General features: G+C 40.5%; 1 protein-coding gene across 2 annotated transcripts in view; it reads left to right on the plus strand.

Annotated features, from left to right (window-relative positions):
* Window positions 1–5589: 5589 nt before the first annotated feature.
* The window catches only part of ASB15 (ankyrin repeat and SOCS box containing 15), a 42866-nt gene continuing 29582 nt past the window's right edge, over window positions 5590–18873 (plus strand). Inside the window, exons 1-2 of one of the 2 annotated variants that reach the window (XM_052638478.1) lie at window positions 5590–5704; window positions 15247–15315. The gene's annotated coding sequence lies outside the window, so the exon portion shown is untranslated. Of the gene's footprint in view, window positions 5705–6002; window positions 6086–15246; window positions 15316–18873 lie in introns of those variants that run through there. The other variant, XM_052638477.1, reaches the window with a different exon arrangement.

An 18873-nucleotide genomic window follows, 5' to 3' on the forward strand; every position in this document is an offset into this window, starting at 1 on the left:
GCTTTTTGACATCCTTTTAATCCTCAAGTAGCTGTTGATATAAACTTTAAAAGAACTGATTTTAATAGATCAATGGCCCTTTTTCACAAAGTGAGACAAACAAAATGAGCTGAGAGATTTTTCTCAGAGAGAAACAGCGACCCCATCGACAGCAGCCCACCAGGCTCCCCCATCCCTGGGATTCTCCAGGCAAGAACACTGGAGTGGGTTCCATTTCCTTCTCCAAAGCATGGAAGGGAAAAGTGAAAGTGGAGTCACTCAGTTCCCGACTCTTCGTGACCCTATGGACTGCAGCCCACCAGGCTCCACCATCCATGGGATTTTCCAGACAAGAGTACTGGAGTGGGGTGCCATTGCCTTCTCCGGAGTAAAGAAAGTAATGTTCCTAAATTTAAGGAAATTGTACGTGGGTCGTAAAAGCCCCTCGACATAAGAACCCTGTGTCTTTATTCTTTATACTGAGAAGAAGGGGGGAAAGGATGGAAAACCTCTGGAATGAAGTCAGTTAGGGAGATGATTCTGGAATAAAAGACGAACCGACAGTTTGCTGAGTCCCATGGTCAGTTCTTAGTCCTTATCTTACTTGGCCTGGCAACAGAATTTGATACAGTTAATTGCTCTCTCCTGCTGCAAATATTTTTCTTCCCCTAGCTTGCATTCTATTCTATCCTGAGACTTTGGTTAGCACAAGGCTAATCCCTTGAATGCCTGCATTTTTATGCCTTTGTGTATTCATTTGGTGAATTTATCCAAACCTCATGGCTTTATGTATCACCAGCTCAGACTCCCCTGCCTAAATGTGGACTCACATTCACCTGCCTCCTTAACCTTTCCTCTTGCTTGAATTTTAACAGGTATTTCATGCTTTACATGATCCATGCTGAACTCCTGTTCTTCCTCTTTAATCTTGCTCTTTCTGGGACCTTTTTCATCTCAGCTGATGGCAACCCTATCCTTCTGGTAGTTTAGGTTCTATCTTTCTCCACCTCGTACACCTGACATCAAATGTAAGACAAAATCTGTAAATTTTACCTTCAAACAGGGCAAAATACCTTCATATTAGCTGGTGAAATATTATGCTCTTTCCTGTGTCCTGTGCTCAATCACTCAGCTGCATTCAACTCTTTGCAGCTCCATGGACTGCACATAGCCTGGCAGGCTCTTCTGTCCATGGGATTTCCCAGGCAGGAATACTGGAGTGGGTTGCCATTTCCTCCTCCAGGAGATCTTCCTGACCCCAGGGATCAAACCCATGTCTTCTGCATCTCCTGCACTGCAGGCAGATTCTTTACCACTGAGCCATCTGGGAAGCCCTCCTGTATCCTGAGTACCCAGAAAAGAAAGCCCCCTAGAAAGTATTCACTTACCTGACACTGGATGCTCCAGATCTTCAGGATTCTAGAATTACCCAGACATTCCAAACTGCATCCAAACATTTACACCAAATCTCAAAACTCATCTTGATTTTAACATTTTTGAATTATAGCCCAAGTGAAGGAAATGTGAAAATGTGCCTTATTTGTATTGTAACTGCACATTAAATCCTCAAATCAAGTTGCAACTAAGCTGCATATAATGTATGGTAGTAGACATTCCATTTTGGAAAAATCAGAGTGTTTTATTCCTGGACTGACACTATTTACTAGAGGTAAATCTAAGTCTAGCAGAAATAATCACATTTTTCTAGTTTCCTGAAAGAATCACTAAGCTTAACTTTTATACTGAAATTGTTTGAACAAAATGGTAAGTCAATTTTGATATGTAAAAAATAAAAGATCTGAATGCAAGTGGGGTATTAATGTATTTCTTAATGGCAATGAATTTATATTGAAATTTTAAAATTTTAACATGGTAATTTTTATTCATCAAATTCTTATAATTTTTCCATAACAGGTAATGTCAAAATGCTCTTTTTCATAATTAACTATTAATTGGGGAAACGTCATACACTAGCAACTTCAAAAATCATAACAACAAGCGCGATTCTTTTCAGAAAGAACAGAATACTGAATTTTCAATAATTCAAATTTTACTTTGGTTGTCAATATGAAGCTCTGTTATACAGTCTTGATTATGATTATGTTCAATTGATATAAAAAGATACTAAGAATAGTGAGAGTCTCCTTAAGTCACTATCAATTTAGGATATGTAAGAGGTTAGAATTAGAAAAGATTAGAAGAAAAGGACTCAAAATACTTCGATTATCCACTAATGTAAAACTGATCTCTCTTTTAAAAACTCAAACGTGTATCTGTATGAGTCTTTTATTCTCTGACCCTCTCTTCTGTAGCCTACTTATGTCTTATCTCTCTTACCAAATTTGGGCCTCTCTGCTACTCATTTTTCTCTGCAAGATGGTAAACTTCTTCAGGACTAGAGCTGCGTGTCCCAGCCATCTTGGTGTGCATGCTTTGAGCGGCCTAGCACCACATTCTGCGTATACTAAAATCTCTGCATTTATAGCATAGACGACCAAATGGGACAGTTGCTTTATGTTCATTTTATATCCCAGAAGTATGACACTATTAGTATGTACTGTGTCTGTACAGTGATTACTATTTTTCAAGGAATTTCCATAATTACGCTCTTGTTTTATTCTCACAGTGGTGGGAAGTAGAGAGAGCAGCATTTACACAGGTGGGAACTAAAGTGCAAGCGTTTCAGTGATTTGCCTTAATTCACAAAGTTATGGACAGATCTGAGGCTAAAATAGAAATTCCCTGCCTTCTTTTAATTTAGAGTTCTTTCTCTTAGATGCATTGAAATGTCTCTCGTGATGTTGAAAATTAAGAGCTTTGCTCTAAAAAAGAGAGAAAGAAAGAAAGATCAACTCGCTTTCTTAAAATTCACCTTAAGTTTTAACTGAATCAGCCTTTAGTTAAGTGAGACAGGAAGTAACTGCTAACCCAGTGTTAGGCAATAATAAGTCACCGGTGTTTGGCAGAACATTTAGCACATATTTGGTGTGTGCTTTCTACGTGGCAAACTCTTTACCAGACACTGTTGATGAAGTGGTAAGTATAACCGGGAGCCAGGACAGAATACTCCCGCTTTTTGCCCTCATTAGTTCAGTGTGCTATCTACAGCACTGTCTTACTAAAAACTACCTTCTCGTCACTTGCCTTTGTCCCTCCGCGTGGAAACAAAATGACAGTGATGTCAACAGTGCAGGTTCTCCCAGGGGCCTGTGACATCAGTGCTACTGATGGAAGGCAGTGCTAACACATTTGACTCCGTTTTAGTCGTTTCTCAGTCTGGGAGAAAAAAACAACAACAACCACAATAGAAAGCACAACAAATACAAACAACCGATTATCAGAGTGCTAGGAAGCACACTAAAATAAAAAGCATACTTTTCTCACATTTTTCTACTGTTTTATACCCAACTGAAATAAAATGTGCATTTTTTTAATAACAGCCCCCAAGACCAAACTAACAAACAAGTGTAGAAAGGGGGGAAGGAGGAGAAGAAAATCTGAGCTATCCTAAAGTAAAAATGAAATGAAGTGAGGTACACAGAACCACTCACTAAGCTACAGAATAATAGAGCAGAACAAAGTAGCGTTCTCCAAGGTGTGTGAACAGTCCCATTTTGCTCTGGAGGCAAAGATAAAGCTGTGCTCTGATAAGGCTTTTATGAATAAGGGGATATATTGAAAGGGAATATGGTAGTGGCCTTGTGGGGTAGATGGCATTATATAGCTTATCACAGCAAGAGTTGTATGTTAAAAGTCACAGTCAACGGCCCACAAGTCCCGCGCCAGTTTTCAGGAACACAGAGTACCTGTGGGCAAGTGAGAAGTGTGGCAGCAAGCGTGTCTTAAACACGAAGGCCAGGAAGCCACCTCACTCCCTGGGAGTTCACCATACAGTGCTGCCCAAACCTCCCGGCCCCCAAGTTCCAGGGACAGTCCCTTTAACAATGCGTTACAACCATTTCCCCCTAAGCCTCCTGGTGTCAGTTGCTAGAATTAGCATCTTGACACAGGACACGCATTTCTTGCTATATATAGATAGAAGGGACACGTATTTGGATGTTGGTATCATTGTGTGTACCTTCTCAGAACAATGATAATATTCAATAGCCCTTCACTGCCTAATCATACCCCTCACTGAAACTCATTCTAATCTACAAAACAGGGGTGCAAGGTTCTTTGTTTCCATTTGAGAAAACCAGCAGGAAAAGTCAATTTCCAAAACAAGCAAATGTGGAAGTGATTATTACCATTATGAAAATCTCATTTTCTTAAATACTTGAATTACTCAAAGCCTATTTTACTGTGTGTATATAGATGATTAGGTACTTGAGGAATAAATCTCATAAAAATGGTGAGTGCCAAGGTCATTGTGTTATTATTTTTTATTATTATGGTTTTGATTATTATTACCCCCATATTACAGATGAATAAACTGAATCTCAGAGCTTTTAAATAGCAAATGTAAAGTGACAGAGTAAGAGGTAAGGCAAGACTTGTTCATAGATCTGTGTCATCAGTAGCATATTTTCATTGATTTAATACACTCTCTTTTTTTCTATTATATTAAGCATTATTTTTAATATTGTGCAACATAACTAGATCCACAGTAATCATTATAAAAATGCATAAAAAGAACATAAATTTATTCATATAAGAGCAGAAATGTCCCTGAAATGTGCCAAATCACATTTTTAAATGTTGAGTATAGATTTTTCTTAACCTTCATATAAATTTTTAAAAATCGTAAGAAAAGCTCAATAAAAAGTAGAGTTTCACAATGCTGCTTGCTTTTTATAAGAGTGCTTCATTGAAAAATTCCAAATCAGATTAATAATCATAAAACATGTACAGTATTCTAGCCTTCAACCGTGATTATTTAAAAACATGGTAATAATGACATAAATATAAAATATTTCTTAGGGTTTGTTCCAAGGCTGACAGAAATATAGCCTTTTTTTTTTAATCACAAAGAGAAGATAGAACCTCTGATTTCACATTTATGGTTTTCCACATTTTGAAATAAACCTGATAAATCCGCTACAGACCATGTGTTTATTGCTTAACACTAAGTACAGAGTGACACAAAGACAAATCAGAGAGGCACAAAGAAAAACTGATGCATATAGTACTCCCCGAAGCCGAGGGAGTAGGAGTTCCAGGAAAGGAGGGAGGGAGTAAGAGCAGGAAGCCCAATAGAGGGCCTGAAAAATAAGAAACAAAGAGCGTCCATCAGCCTTAGACACGAGCAGGTCAATGAGACCCTTGAGACGAGTTGTTTTAGTGGAGTGGTGGGGACAGAAGCCAGATGGCTTTGTGAATGCTGACAGTGACTGAGTTAATCCAAGGATACCCACGTCAAAACAAACTTCAGGCAGATTATTTTCATTAGAAAATCAGTGAGACCGTAAACTTTATTTTTTTAATAGCAAACAAACAACTCTTCCCGAGTGAAAGAATTTTCTCTTGCTTTACCCTGCTGCTCTATGGTTTATAACTTGACATTAGAAGTCGTGATCAGATTACGTGCCGTTGCATATCATATCCCCATCTGTGTATCAGACTGGCAGCTTTGACATGCATATCAAATCAAAACCAGTAGATTCCTACAACAAGAAGATTGTATGTAATGAGATTTGACGTGAGTCTGAAAGATGAAGAATGAGAAATAATGTGTGTTTAAATTGACTAAAAGTGGACTGGAGTCTGCAGACACAGAGAGTCACAGGTTTGTTTCTTGAACCACTGATTTTAAAATATTTTTAAATTTTACTTAGCTGGTTTTGCTGTGTTCCTTCAGCAAGGACCCTGGGTTGGCAGATCGTTTGTTTTCATGAGAGCTCTTTGAACCAATGAGGATCTGGATAATCTTATTACACCTCTGTGGCCGTGTGCTTCTTGTGATGAGGGTCCAGAGAAGTGGTGGGTAACACTTCACTGTGTGCCAGGAATCGCTCATGTTTCAGTTGTACAAGGTCAGAGCTTAATTTAGCCACCAACTGGGTACTTAATTTTAGATACACAGAGGAACACATTGGCTCCAGGGCACTTCCTCTGATTTAGGAAGGCAAGGCCCTGGATAAGAATGACAAGACGATCATTCCAAAAGGTGAGATTATGAAATATTTGATCTGTACCTCATCAACTAGCTTCAGTAGTTTAGTATCGGGAATATTTTGAAGAGATGGAAACGTATTGTGATCACTTGTCATTACCTTCTTTCTGATTGATCACTTGTGGGTTTGCTTGTCAATGGCGTTTTTAATTATAGAATAAAGCCAGGGTTGTTTTGTTTGTTTACAGAATATTAACTCAATTGCATAATTATTAAGCTTGATAAAAAATTGCATCATGCGTAAAGCAGATCAAGAATGAATATGCTTATAAGTATCAATATATACACTGTGGAATGTCTTTGCTAGCTTTGGTTTCTGAGAAAAAACTAAATGATTTTTGTAAATAATTAAATTTCTCTCAAGGCTTTTTAAAATCACATAACAAAAAAATGAGTTAAATTTTAAAAATTAATTTATATTCAGATTTAAAATTCCTTTAAATTCTTTTAAGTCAGATGGAAAACAAAGGAACTCAATAGAATTGTAAATTAACTTCTGGAAGTTCAATCATAGAGTCTGGAGGCTGGAAAGTCCTTAGAACTTATCTGAGACCATCACTCATCTGGTTCTTCAGTGAACAGATAATTTCTAAGGAACATTCTACATCTAAAATAAAATGGTTCCTAGGAAACAGCAGTGTGCACAGAGAACACTTTTTTAAACACGTTTTTTGCTGAGAACTTTGTATAATTGTCATAAAATATCGTAATTCTACACTTTGTTGTTTTTAATGGAAATACCTTGTTTTGAATGAAAATACACCTAAAATATTTAGTTTTACTAGAGTTGTTTGGTAGTTTGCTAGTTGCTTGCTTAAACTCATTAGAAAATTTTTTCTGAGGCTTATGAATATTTAGGTTATAGAATAAGATCCTTTGGTATTAATTCCGAGTAGGCAAGTCATCAGTTACAGTACAAGGGTCAAGCTGTGTGACCTCTAATGTCAAATGCCTCGGTTCACATCTCCATCTCCATCACTCCGTAGATATTCAAGCTTGGACAAATTACCTAACCATTGTGTGCCTCAGTTTCCTCATCTGTAAAATGGGAGGAAAATGTGTCATAGAAATTATATGACATAATCTATTTAGCATACTTAGCCTAATGCCTGTCACAGGGAGGCACTTAATAGATGTTACTTATAATAATTATCAAAATTGATAAAACAAATATTTATTGAGGACCTCCTGTGTGCTTAACTCTCTGCTAAACCTTTGAAGGAAGGGCAGATATTGGTGTTGTTTCTGGGGAGAATGCATTATTTAAAGGCAGCAAATCCTTAGGGCATGGATCCTATTGTCTGGTGTCTAGCAGTGTGCCTGAAATATAGCAGATATTGAATATTTTTGAATAAACAAATAAGATGATCTGAAATTCCTAAGAAGAAAAAATAATAATTATTGAGAACTGGTGAGTCAGTGTTCCTCATTTGCTTTTTTGTCTCAGTGGAGAAGGAGAACGTAGTAGATACTATGTATCTGTATTTCAACAAGATATTTGACAGTATCTCTTGATGACGGTCTTGTTATCAAAAAGGAGACATTAATACTAGATGTGGTGTCTTTGGGAGGATTTGTAAATGGATAAACAGCCTTTCTTAAAGGGTGCTAAATAATAGATCAACGTCAACCTCTGTCCTACGCCAGTTTCTGTTCAACATTTATCATTATTAATGGAGCAGATAGACACAGAAGACTTGCAAATATAACAATAATACTTGGAGGATAGAAAATGCATTTTCTTTTAGCTGATTGAAATAAATGTCAAGTCCAAAAGAAAGAAGTAAATGTAATAGGACTAAATAGAGAGTCCTGTACAGAATTGTGCAGCAATAAAGTGGATGGAAAAAATGACATGTAGAATTTAGGGCAACAGGAATCCAAATCAAGTCTGTAACATGAGAGCCCCAAATTCATCTGAATGTGGGTCAAATTAACACCTCTTCAGTGTCCAGCAAAAGGGAAGTGATCACAGCCACTTAATGTTGTGTCGGTGTGACTGTAGCTGTTGTGTTGCGTTCAGAGTCCATGGTCCAGAGCTGCTTTTAGAAAGAGATGGATAAACAAGTGTGTTTACAGGAAAGCAATCAACATGGTGGAGGGAGGTAAACTGTTCACAGGAGGAACAGTTGTCCAGGCCTGGGCGAAGAAGGCTCAGTGCAGACTGACAGCCTTCCTGAGGCTGCTCATGTGGCAGAGGGCAAATATTTTCTCAGCGTGGCTCTGAAAATAGAACTAGGAGTATAGAATACTGATTTGAGGAGATGGATTCAAGTTCAATATATTTTCCAATTGTTAAAGCTGGCCAAAGATGAAGGGTTGTGTGGGGTATAGTAATCTGCCTGCTACTTTGCTTTTCAAGCTGAGGCTGGACAATTTCTAGACAGCATCTGTAAATGGAATTTACAAGTGGGGCTTACCTAATGGTCTTCAGCTCTGAAGTCTGGTGATTCTAGAGAAAAGAAAGAAAGAAGAAAGTGAAGTCGCTTAATCGTGTCTGACTCTTTGCAACCCTGTGGACTGTAACCTATCAGGCACCTTATGGCAGCCTGATGGGATTTTCCAGGCAAGAATACTGGAGTGGGTTGCCATTTCCTTCTCTAGGGGATTTTCCTGACCCAGGGATCAAACCCGGGTCTTCTGCATTGCAGGCAGACTCTTTACCATCTAAGCCACCAGGGAAGCCCTGGAAATAAAATAATGAGTGTGCCAGAGAACCTGGTTAAGATAAGGATTAGAGCTCAAACCACCAGACAATCCCTAGAATTCTACTTCCTTGTTCCAGAGGGGTTCAGTCACAGAATAATAACAGGTAACAGGTAATGTTTCTTGACTACTTGCAACATGTCAGACACAGCTAATAAGGCAGCTAAGCCAGGAGAAAGAAATCAATAGCCTGTATATGATTTCAAAATAACATATGAAGAAATGCAATGACTCGTTATTGTTTGAGTTTTGAATAGAAAAGGATTTGATGAGCACCAAACAGACCACAGTCCCTGAGGTCACAAAGAATCTGACATGACTGGGCATCTGAGCATGCGTGGGCGCAAACAGGAAGTTCTGCCCTGTTCAGTGAAACCTTCGAGGAACAAATATTTTTAGAGAGAGAATATATGTGTATGTATATATGTATTTGGACTTCCCTGGTGGCTCAGTGGTAAAGAATCTGCCTACAATGAAGAAGATGCAGGCTCCATCCCTGGGTCAGAAAGATCCCCTGAAGGAGCAAATGACCACTCACTCCATTATTCTTGCCTGGGAAATCCCAGGGACAGAGGAACCTGTCAGGCTATAGTCCATGGGGCTGCAGAGTCAGACACAATTTATTGACTAAGCAACAATAACAATATATGTTTTTGTCTATGTACATGTACATATATGCGTATATATGTACATTTCTTATTAAGGTCTAAAGATATTATTTTTATTGTTATTGTGGAGAAGGCAATGGCACCCCACTCTAGTACTCTTGCCTGAAAAGTCCCATGGACGGAGGAGCCTGGTGGGCTGCAGTCCAAGGGGTCGCGAAAAGTCAGACACGACTGAACAACTTCACTTTTACTTTTCACTTTCATGCATTGGAGAAGGAAATGGCAACCCATTCCAGTGTTCCTGCCTGGAGAATCCCAGGGATGGTGGAGCCTGGTGGGCTACCATCTATGGAGTCGCACAGAGTCGGACACAACTGAAGCGACTTAGCAGCAGCAGCAGCAGCAATGTAATCAGAAGATTTTACTCACCCTACACCTCAACTGTGTAATAAAATTGTATAAATAGAGTGCAGCTATTTTATAATCTGTAACTGGCTTCACCATCCCCAGGAGCTGCCACCCACTGATCAGTGCAAAATAAATTTGGTCTCATGCAGATGGCACAAAAACTTAGGTGATGAAACCTTTGCTTGGATGACTCATGTAAATGGATCAGTCTTTCAGATTTCTGCTCCTTCTTCCCTAGTAAGTATTAAGTGAAGTAAAAGTAGCTCAGTTGTGTCCGACTCTTTGCGACCCCATGGACTATACAGTCCATGGAATTCTCCAGGCCAGAATAATGGAGTGGGTAGCCTTTCCCTTCTTCAGGGGATCTTCCCAACCCAGGGGTCAAACCCAGATCTCCCGCATTGCATGGATCCTCCTTCTCTGCTTTACTATAAATGAGGGCAATTATCTCTTCTCAACCTCACAAAGTCTGGCCTGCCAGGAAGCGACCTATCTTACCACCTGTAAGGTTTACCCATGAACCAGATATCAGGCCTGTTTTCTGGAAGACTTTGTAAGATTTGGCTCGATAAAGTCAGTCATAGTTCCCTCAAAGTGTCTGGTCGTATCTGATTACATGAACCTCATTCTCTTATATGATACCTTATCTATAGTATTAAATATTCTTCAAGGATGTGAATGTTAATAGCTGTATAGTTTCCCATAGCTTGACTGCACAATAATATCTTCTACAAATTCCCTCTTGTTGGACATTTTATATTGTTTCTAACGATTTGGCAGTTCAACTATGCCTGCGATGAACATTTTCACATACAAATCTTTTTCCACATCTCTGAATCTCTGTAAGATAGATTCTTAGAATTACAGACAAAAGGATGAGTCTTTAAAAGTATCAAGTTATCATGCCAGCTTGTGATAAGGACACATCTACGAATAACACATCTATGAGAAACCCAAGTAAGATGGTAGGTGTTGCAAGAGGGCATCAGAAGGCAGACACACTGAAACCATACTCACAGAAAACTAGTCAATCTAATCACACTAGGACCACAGCCTTGTCTAACTCAATGAAACTAAGCCAAGTCCACAGGGCAACCCAAGACGGGCGGGTCATGGTGGAGAGGTCTGACAGAATGTGGTCCACTGGAGAAGGGAATGGCAAACCACTTCAGTATTCTTGCCTTGAGAACCCCATGAACAATATGAAAAGACAAAATGATAGGATACCAAAAGAGGAACTCCCCTGGTCAGTAGGTGCCCAATATGCTACTGGAGGTCAGTGGAGAAATAACTCCAGAAAGAATGAAGGGATGGAGCCAAAGCAAAAACAATACCCAGCTGTGGATGTGACTGGTGATAGAAGCAAGGTCTGATGCTGTAAGAGCAATATTGCATAGGAACCTGGAATGTCAGGTCCATGAATCAAGGCAAATTGGAAGTGGTCAAACAGGAGATGGCAAGAGTGAACGTCGACATTCTAGGAATCAGCAAACTAAAATTGACTGGAATGGGTGAATTTAACTCAGATGACCATTATATCTACTACTGTAGGCAGGAATCCCTTAGAAGAAATGGAGTAGCCATCATGGTCAACAAAAGAGTCCAAAATGCAGTACTTGGATGCAATCTCAAAAATGACAGAATGATCTCTGTTCGTCTCCAAGGCAAACCATTCAATATCACAGTAATCCAAGTCTATGCCCCGACCAGTAATGCTGAAGAAGCTGAAGTTGAATGTTTCTATGAAGACCTACAAGACCTTTTAGAACTAATACCAAAAAAAAGATGTCCTTTTCATGATAGGGGACTGGAATGCAAAAGTAGGAAGTCAAGAAACACCTGGAGTTACAGGCAAAATTTGGCCTTGGAATGCGGAATGAAGCAGGGAAAAGACTAATAGAGTTTTGCCAAGAAAATGCACTGGTCATAGCAAACACCCTCTTCCAACAACACAAGAGAAGGCTCTACACATGGACATCACCAGATGGTCAACACCGAAATCAGATTGATTATATTCTCTGCAGCAAAAGTTGGAGAAGCTCTATACAGTCAACAAAAACAAGACCAGGAGCTGACTGTGGCTCAGATTATGAACTCCTTATTACCAAATTCAGACTGAAATTGAAGAAAGCAGGGAAAACCACTAGCCCATTCAGATATGACCTAAATCAAATCCCTTATGATTATACAGTGGAAGTGAGAAATAGATTTAAGGGACTAGATCTGATACACAGAGTGCCTGATGAACTATGGACGGAAGTTTGTGACCTTGTATAGGAGACAGGGATCAAGGCCATCCCCATGGAAAAGAACTGCAAAAAGCAAAATGGCTGTCTGGGGAAGCACTACAAATAGCTGTGAAAAGAAGAGAAGCGAAAAGCCAAGGAGAAAAGGAAAGATAAAAGCATCTGAATGCAGAGTTCCAAAGAATAGCAAGAAGAGATAAGAAAGCCTTCTTTAGCAATCAATGCAAAGAAATAGAGGAAAAGAACAGAATGGGAAAGACTAGAGATCTCTTCAAGACAATTAGAGATACCAAGGGAATATTTCATGCAAAGATGGGCTCAATAAAGGACAGAAATGGTATGGACCTAACAGAAGCAGAAGATATTAAAAAGAGATGGCAAGAATACACAGAAGAACTGTACAAAAAAGATCTTCACGACCCGGATAATCACGATGGTGTGATCACTTATCTAGAGCTAGACATCCTGGAATGTGAAGTCAAGTGGGCCTTAGAAAGCATCACTATGAACAAAGCTAGTGGAGGTGATGGAATTCCAGTAGAGCTATTTCAAATCTTGAAAGATGATGCTGTGAAAGTGCTGCACTCAATATACCAGCAAATTTGGAAAACTCAGCAGTGGCCACAGGACTGGAAAAGGTCAGTTTTCATTCCAATCCCAAAGAAAGGCAATGCCAAAGAATGCTCAAACTACCACACAATTGCACTCATCTCACACGCTAGTAAAGTCATGCTCAAAATTCTCCAAGCCAGGCTTCAGCAATACGTGAACCGTGAACTTCCAGATGTTCAGGCTGGCTTTAGAAAAGGCAGAGGAACCAGAGATCAAATTGCCAACATCCGCTGGATCATGGAAAAAGCAAGAGAGTTCCAGAAAAACATCTATTTCTGCTTTATTGCCTATGCCAAAGCCTTTGCCTGTGTGGATCACAATAGACTGTGGAAAATTCTTCAAGAGATGGGAATACCAGACCACCTGACCTGCCTCTTGAGAAACCTGTATGCAGGTCAGGAAGCAACAGTTAGAACTGGACATGGAACAACAGACTGGTTCCAAATAGGAAATGGAGTCCGTCAAGGCTGTATATTGTCACCCTGCTTATTTAAGTTATATGCAGAGTACATCATGAGAAACACTGGGCTGGAAGAAGCACAAGCTGGAATCAAGATTGCTGGGAGAAATATCAATAACCTCAGATATGCAGATGACACCACCCTTATGGCAGAAAGTGAAGAGGAACTAAAAAGCCTCTGGATGAAAGTGAAAGGGGAGAGTGCAAAAGTTGGCTTAAAGCTCAACATTCAGAAAACAAAGGTCATGGCACCTGGTCCCATCACTTCATGGGAAATAGATGGGGAAACAGTGGAAACAGTGTCAGACTTCATTTTTTTAGGCTCCAAAATCACTGCAGATGGTGACTGCAGCCATGAAATTAAAAGACACTTACTCCTTGGAAGAAAAGTTATGAGCAACCTAGATAGCATATTCAAAAGCAGAGACATTACTTTGTTGACTAAGGTCCGTCTAGTCAAGGCTATGGTTTTTCCAGCAGTCATGTATGGATGTGAGAGTTGGACTGTGAAGAAGGCTGAGCGCCAAAGAATTGATGCTTTTGAACTGTGGTGTTGGAGAAGACTCTTGAGAGTCCCTTGGACTGCAAGGAGATCCAACCAGTCCATTCTGAAGGAGATCAGCCCTGGGATTTCTTTGGAAGGAGTGATGCTAAAGCTGAAACTCCAGTACTTTGGCCACCTCATGAGAAGAGTTGACTCATTGGAGAAGACTCTGATGCTGGGAGGTATTGGGGGCAGGAGAAGAAGGGGACGACAGAGGATGAGATGGCTGGATGGCATCACTGACTCGATGGACGCGAGTTTGGGTGAACTCTGGGAGTTGGTGATGGACAGGGAGGCCTGGAGTGCTGCAATTCATGGGGTCGCAAAGAGTCGGACACAACTGAGTGACTGAACTGAACTGAACTGATGAATAATTTGCCTCTTCACAGGCCATGCCTGCTCTATCTTACCCATTCTCTGTTTATATTCCTCTGGAAATCCACATAATTGTAAACCTATAGCTCCCTCCTACGTTGCACCACTTTCAAAAGGCAGTATGCCAATCTTCCTCCATCTGTCATGATTGAAATTGCCTTGGAAATCAATATTATGGAGTAAAAATGTCTAATGTTGTAATATGGAACTAATGATAAAACTAGTATGACAGGCTTTATCATAGTGTATTTACCTAGAAATTAAGCCTAAGTTAGTGCAGTCCTGAAATTGGAAGTGAACTTGGCCAAAACATATGTGTGACATGGAGAAAAAACACAAGCTTAATCTATCTTTTTGCTTATTTTAAGAGTGTGTATTTGATCATTCCATTTTTTACTCGTTCAGCAAATACATAGTGAATTCTTACATACCAGATATCATATGTAGTGTCTAGAGAAAAATATATCTATTTTGGTTTTCTATATCATTTCTAAAATGTTGAAGGCATTTTGTTGCTGTTGTTCAGTCATTGAGTTGTGTCTGACTCTTTGGCAACCCCATGGAGTGTAGCTCACCTGCATGGCCGGCATATTCTTTACCACTGAACCACTAAGGAAGCCTTGAAGACATTTTAAGGCAACATAAAAGTAGCTTTCATCATCTGGACTAAGGGGTGTGTGTGTGTGTGTGTGTGTGTGTGTGTGTGTGTGTGTGTGTGTGTTTTATCAGAACTAGCTGTGCTGTTAAGAAAGATGCTGTTTGGACTGGTCTAGGTCTCCTTATCATCCATAGGATTTCTCTCTAAAAGACAAATATCATGAAGAGGGAATGACTGTGACTTATTATTTGTAGATAGAAGTTACTTGTGTCTGTGTGTTAGAAACCAATTCTGACAGTTTTACCTCCTCCTGATATCTCTTGGGGGCTCACTGACTCTGTTGCTGAAATGAGCCTAATAAAGCCGAGTTGCCACTTTGTACTACAGGATTCTGAAGAAGCAAACGTGTGTAGCCACCAAATAAAAAACAAAACTGTTGCAACATTTTATTTATTTCTGTATGTCTTCAGAATTACACAAGTGAATGGTCAAAGTGCAGAAAAATGAAAATGAGTATTGTTTTGCATACACTAACTGTGAAATCTTCACAAAACCAAAATGTGACAATGCCTTTTAACTAAAGCTACTCTTCTCGTAGGATGAATCCTGATGATTCTCTCTGGAATCTCCAGTGGATGATTTTCTCTGGGACCATAGCAGTTTCAAGGTAAAAGAAAACGTCCTCAGAGTATCAGCACTGCCCCTACCCCCTGCCCCCCTGCCCCCGTGCCTCTGTTTCAAACAGCAGAACCTCAGAGCATTTGGAATTGGGCTAGCCCTGTATAAAGAGAACCAAATTTTACTGTATTGCCCTTTTCTTATCCTCTCCTGTTACCTCCCCCTAGATTCAGTCTTAATGAAAGTGAAAGAGTTAGTTGCTCAGTTGTGTCCAACTCTTTGCGACCCCATGGACGACGGCTTGCCAGGCTCCTCTGTCCATGGAATACTCCAGGCAAGAATACTGGGGTAGCTTGCCATTCCCTTCTTTAGGAGATCCTCCAGACCCAGGAATCGAACTCAGGTCTCCTGCTTTGCAGGTAGATTTTCGTTACTGTCTGAGCCATCAGGGAAGCCACCAAGATTCAGTCTTAGATCGTTTACCGTCTTCCCCATCCCATTCAACGCTCAGCAACTATTCCAAGAGATCCTGATTCTACACTGGGGGCCACTATGGTGCTACTGGCGCTTTAAAAGGGGCAACTGGAAGATGGAACAATAAGCCACAAAGGACAGAATTGCTCACTGATGTAACAGAATTGCACTGGTGTGACAGGTGCTGGGGCAGGGTGATATTTATGAACACAGAGTCCTTCCTTGCATCATGGAAGCACCTGTCCACTCTGGGAACTCTTAAGGCCAGCCTTGTTCAGGACCCACAGAGATGGTTTCAGTTTTATGCCCCAGACAGAGCATGTGAGTGAGAGGGGTGAAGACTTAATGTAATTGGAAACAAGCCAACCAGACAGTTCACAGGGGACAAAGTTATGTTGGCTCTGGTCCCGGTAAAAGGAGAACCTTGAACCCATGTTCTGGGAGCTCCCATGTTTCAGGGGAAGGCCTGAGAGGCCTCACACACTTATCAACAGTAGAGGAGAAGCCTGAATTGTGGATTGAGGGTGGTTTAGAGAATTCAAGGCCGAGAGGCATCATATACCCATATTCACCTCTGCCTCATATTCTGTAACATTGTCCCAACCCCCGGCCACTTCAGGCAGGCACCAAATGGAATGTTGATCCAACTTTTTAGACAGTAATGTTTAGAAAAGAATACAGAGTGAAAGCAAGTTTAGGACACCACATCCCCCCTAAGCAAAACAAAGCCTTATTGCACAGAGTCAACGGTAAAGACTCATGTATCCCTGGAAGCTATGTTTTATTCTTGGAAGTTATTGTCATCAAGAGCTGGCTGACAAGATCAGAATGCTTTCTTTTAAGAACAACATACTGTGGGGTTTTTTTCCTGCAGCTCTGGAAAGACATTAAAATGAAGGTACCATTCTCTGTCCAGACTCTACTTATCAGCTCTGTGACAATGGGTGGGTCTCTTAACCTCAGGAAGTCTAAGTTTCCACTTTTGCACAATGAATCTCTAATACCTAGAAAGTAGAACTGGAGGATTTAAAGCGAGATAGCATAGGCAAAGTGCTTTACACGGTGCTGGAAACAAAGCAAGCCCTCACTATTATTATAACCACCATTTTTATGATTACCAAAGTTATTCTTTCCCACTATCTAAATCTAGGATTTCACTCAGTCCATTCTGAAAGTAAACGAATAATTCCTGGTCTCTGAATAATGCATTTGGAAATCCTTTATTTAGTAGTTCTTGGACTGGGACACAAGAATGGGCTTCAGAGAACCCCATAAATGCTCTACAATTTTATGCAAACTTTTGAGTGACATACATCCCTCTGGAGAGAGAATCCATTGCTTTCATCAAACATGTTCCTGACTCTAAGCAAGATTTGCTTTGTTCAGTCACTCAGTCACGTCGGACTCTTTGTGACCCCATGGACTGTAGCCTGCCAGGCTTCCCTGTTCTTCACCATCTCCTGGAGCTTGCTCAAACTCGTGTCTATTGAGTCTGTGATGCCATCCAACCATCCTATCCTTTATTGTCTCCTTCTCCCCCTGCTCTCAATCTTTCCCAGCATCAGGGTCTTTTCTAATGAGTTGGCTCTTCTTGTCAGGTGGCCAAAGCAAGATTAACCAGTGCCTGAAGTGAAAAGGCTAACTTTCCAATAGGATTGTCCCAATTATTTCATATATCAGCTACTTTGAGAATAATTAAATTTCAATAGTGGGCTTTTCCAGAACAAGGTTGACAAACTGTTATCTAGAAAGAGTCAATCATCTAGATAGAGAAGTGGGGCTCTCATGAATATGTCTTCAGTTCAGTTCAGTTCAGTTCAGTTGTTCAGTCATGTCTGACTCTTTGCGACCCCATGAATCAAGCACACCAGGCCTCCCTGTCCATCACCAACTCCCGGAGTTCACTCAGACTCATGTCCATCGAGTCGGTGATGTCATCCAGTCATCTCATCATCTGTTGCTTCTCCTCCTACCCCCAATCCCTCCCAGCATTAGGATCTTTTCTGATGAGTCAACTCTTTGCATGAGGTGGCCAAAGTAATGAAGTTTCAGCTTTAGCATCAGTCCTTCCAATGAAGACCCAGGACTGATCTCCTTTAGGATGGACTGGTTGGATCTCCTTGCAGTCCTAGGGACTCTCAAGAGTCTTATCCAACACCACAGTTCAAAAGCATCAATTCTTCAGTGCTCACCTTTCTTCACAGTCCAACTCTCATATCCATACATGACCACTGGAAAAACCATAGCCTTGACTAGACGGACCTTTGTTGGCAAAGTAATGTCTCTGCTTCTTAATATGCTGTCTAGGTTGGTCATAACTTTCCTTCCAAGGAGTAAGTGTCTTTTAATTTCATGGCTGCAATCACCAGCTGCAGTGATTCTGGAGCCCAAAAAAATGAAGTCCGATACTGTTTCCACTGCTTCCCCATCTATTTCCCATGAAGTGATGGGACCGGATGCCATGATCTTCGTTTTCTGAATGTTGAGTTTTAAGCCAACTTTTTCACTCTCCTCTTTTACTTTCACCAAGAGGCCTTTTAGTTCCTCTTCACTCTCTGCCATAAGGGTGGTGTCATCTGCATACCTGAGGTTATTGATATTTCTCCCGGCAATCTTGAAGGATGTCAAATATTATTTGGCCCTTTCTCAGCCTGCTGGCTGGTGCTTTGTTTGAATAGTTTTAAAAAAAACCTGACAGTAGATAGGCTCTCCTTTTACCCTCCTCTGCATCTTGACGTCTCTGGTTCTGTTTCACTGATGCTTCTTTGATTGTCTGCCTGACACCTTAATCCAAAGCTTTCAGGAAAAGGTTGGAGACAGCTTGTTTTAGATGGGGGTTGCTCCATGTAGTAGTAAGAGTTTTCTCTCCATTGAGATCCTGCTGTTGTTAGAGATACCAAACAGTTGTTGTGTGTTAGTTGCTCAGTTGTAACTCTTTGTGACCCTATGGACTGTAGCACGCCAGTCTCCTCTATCCACGGAATTCTCTAGGCAAGAATATTGGAGTGGTTTGCCATTCCCTTCTCTAGGGGATCTCCCTAACTCAGGGATCTAACCTGAGTCTTCTGCATTGCATTGCAGGTGGATTTTTTATCATCTGAGCCACCAAGAAAGCCCACAAAAGAGTTAAGAG

Source organism: Budorcas taxicolor, chromosome 4 (assembly GCF_023091745.1).
Source record: "Budorcas taxicolor isolate Tak-1 chromosome 4, Takin1.1, whole genome shotgun sequence".
Taxonomy (NCBI): domain Eukaryota; kingdom Metazoa; phylum Chordata; class Mammalia; order Artiodactyla; family Bovidae; genus Budorcas; species Budorcas taxicolor.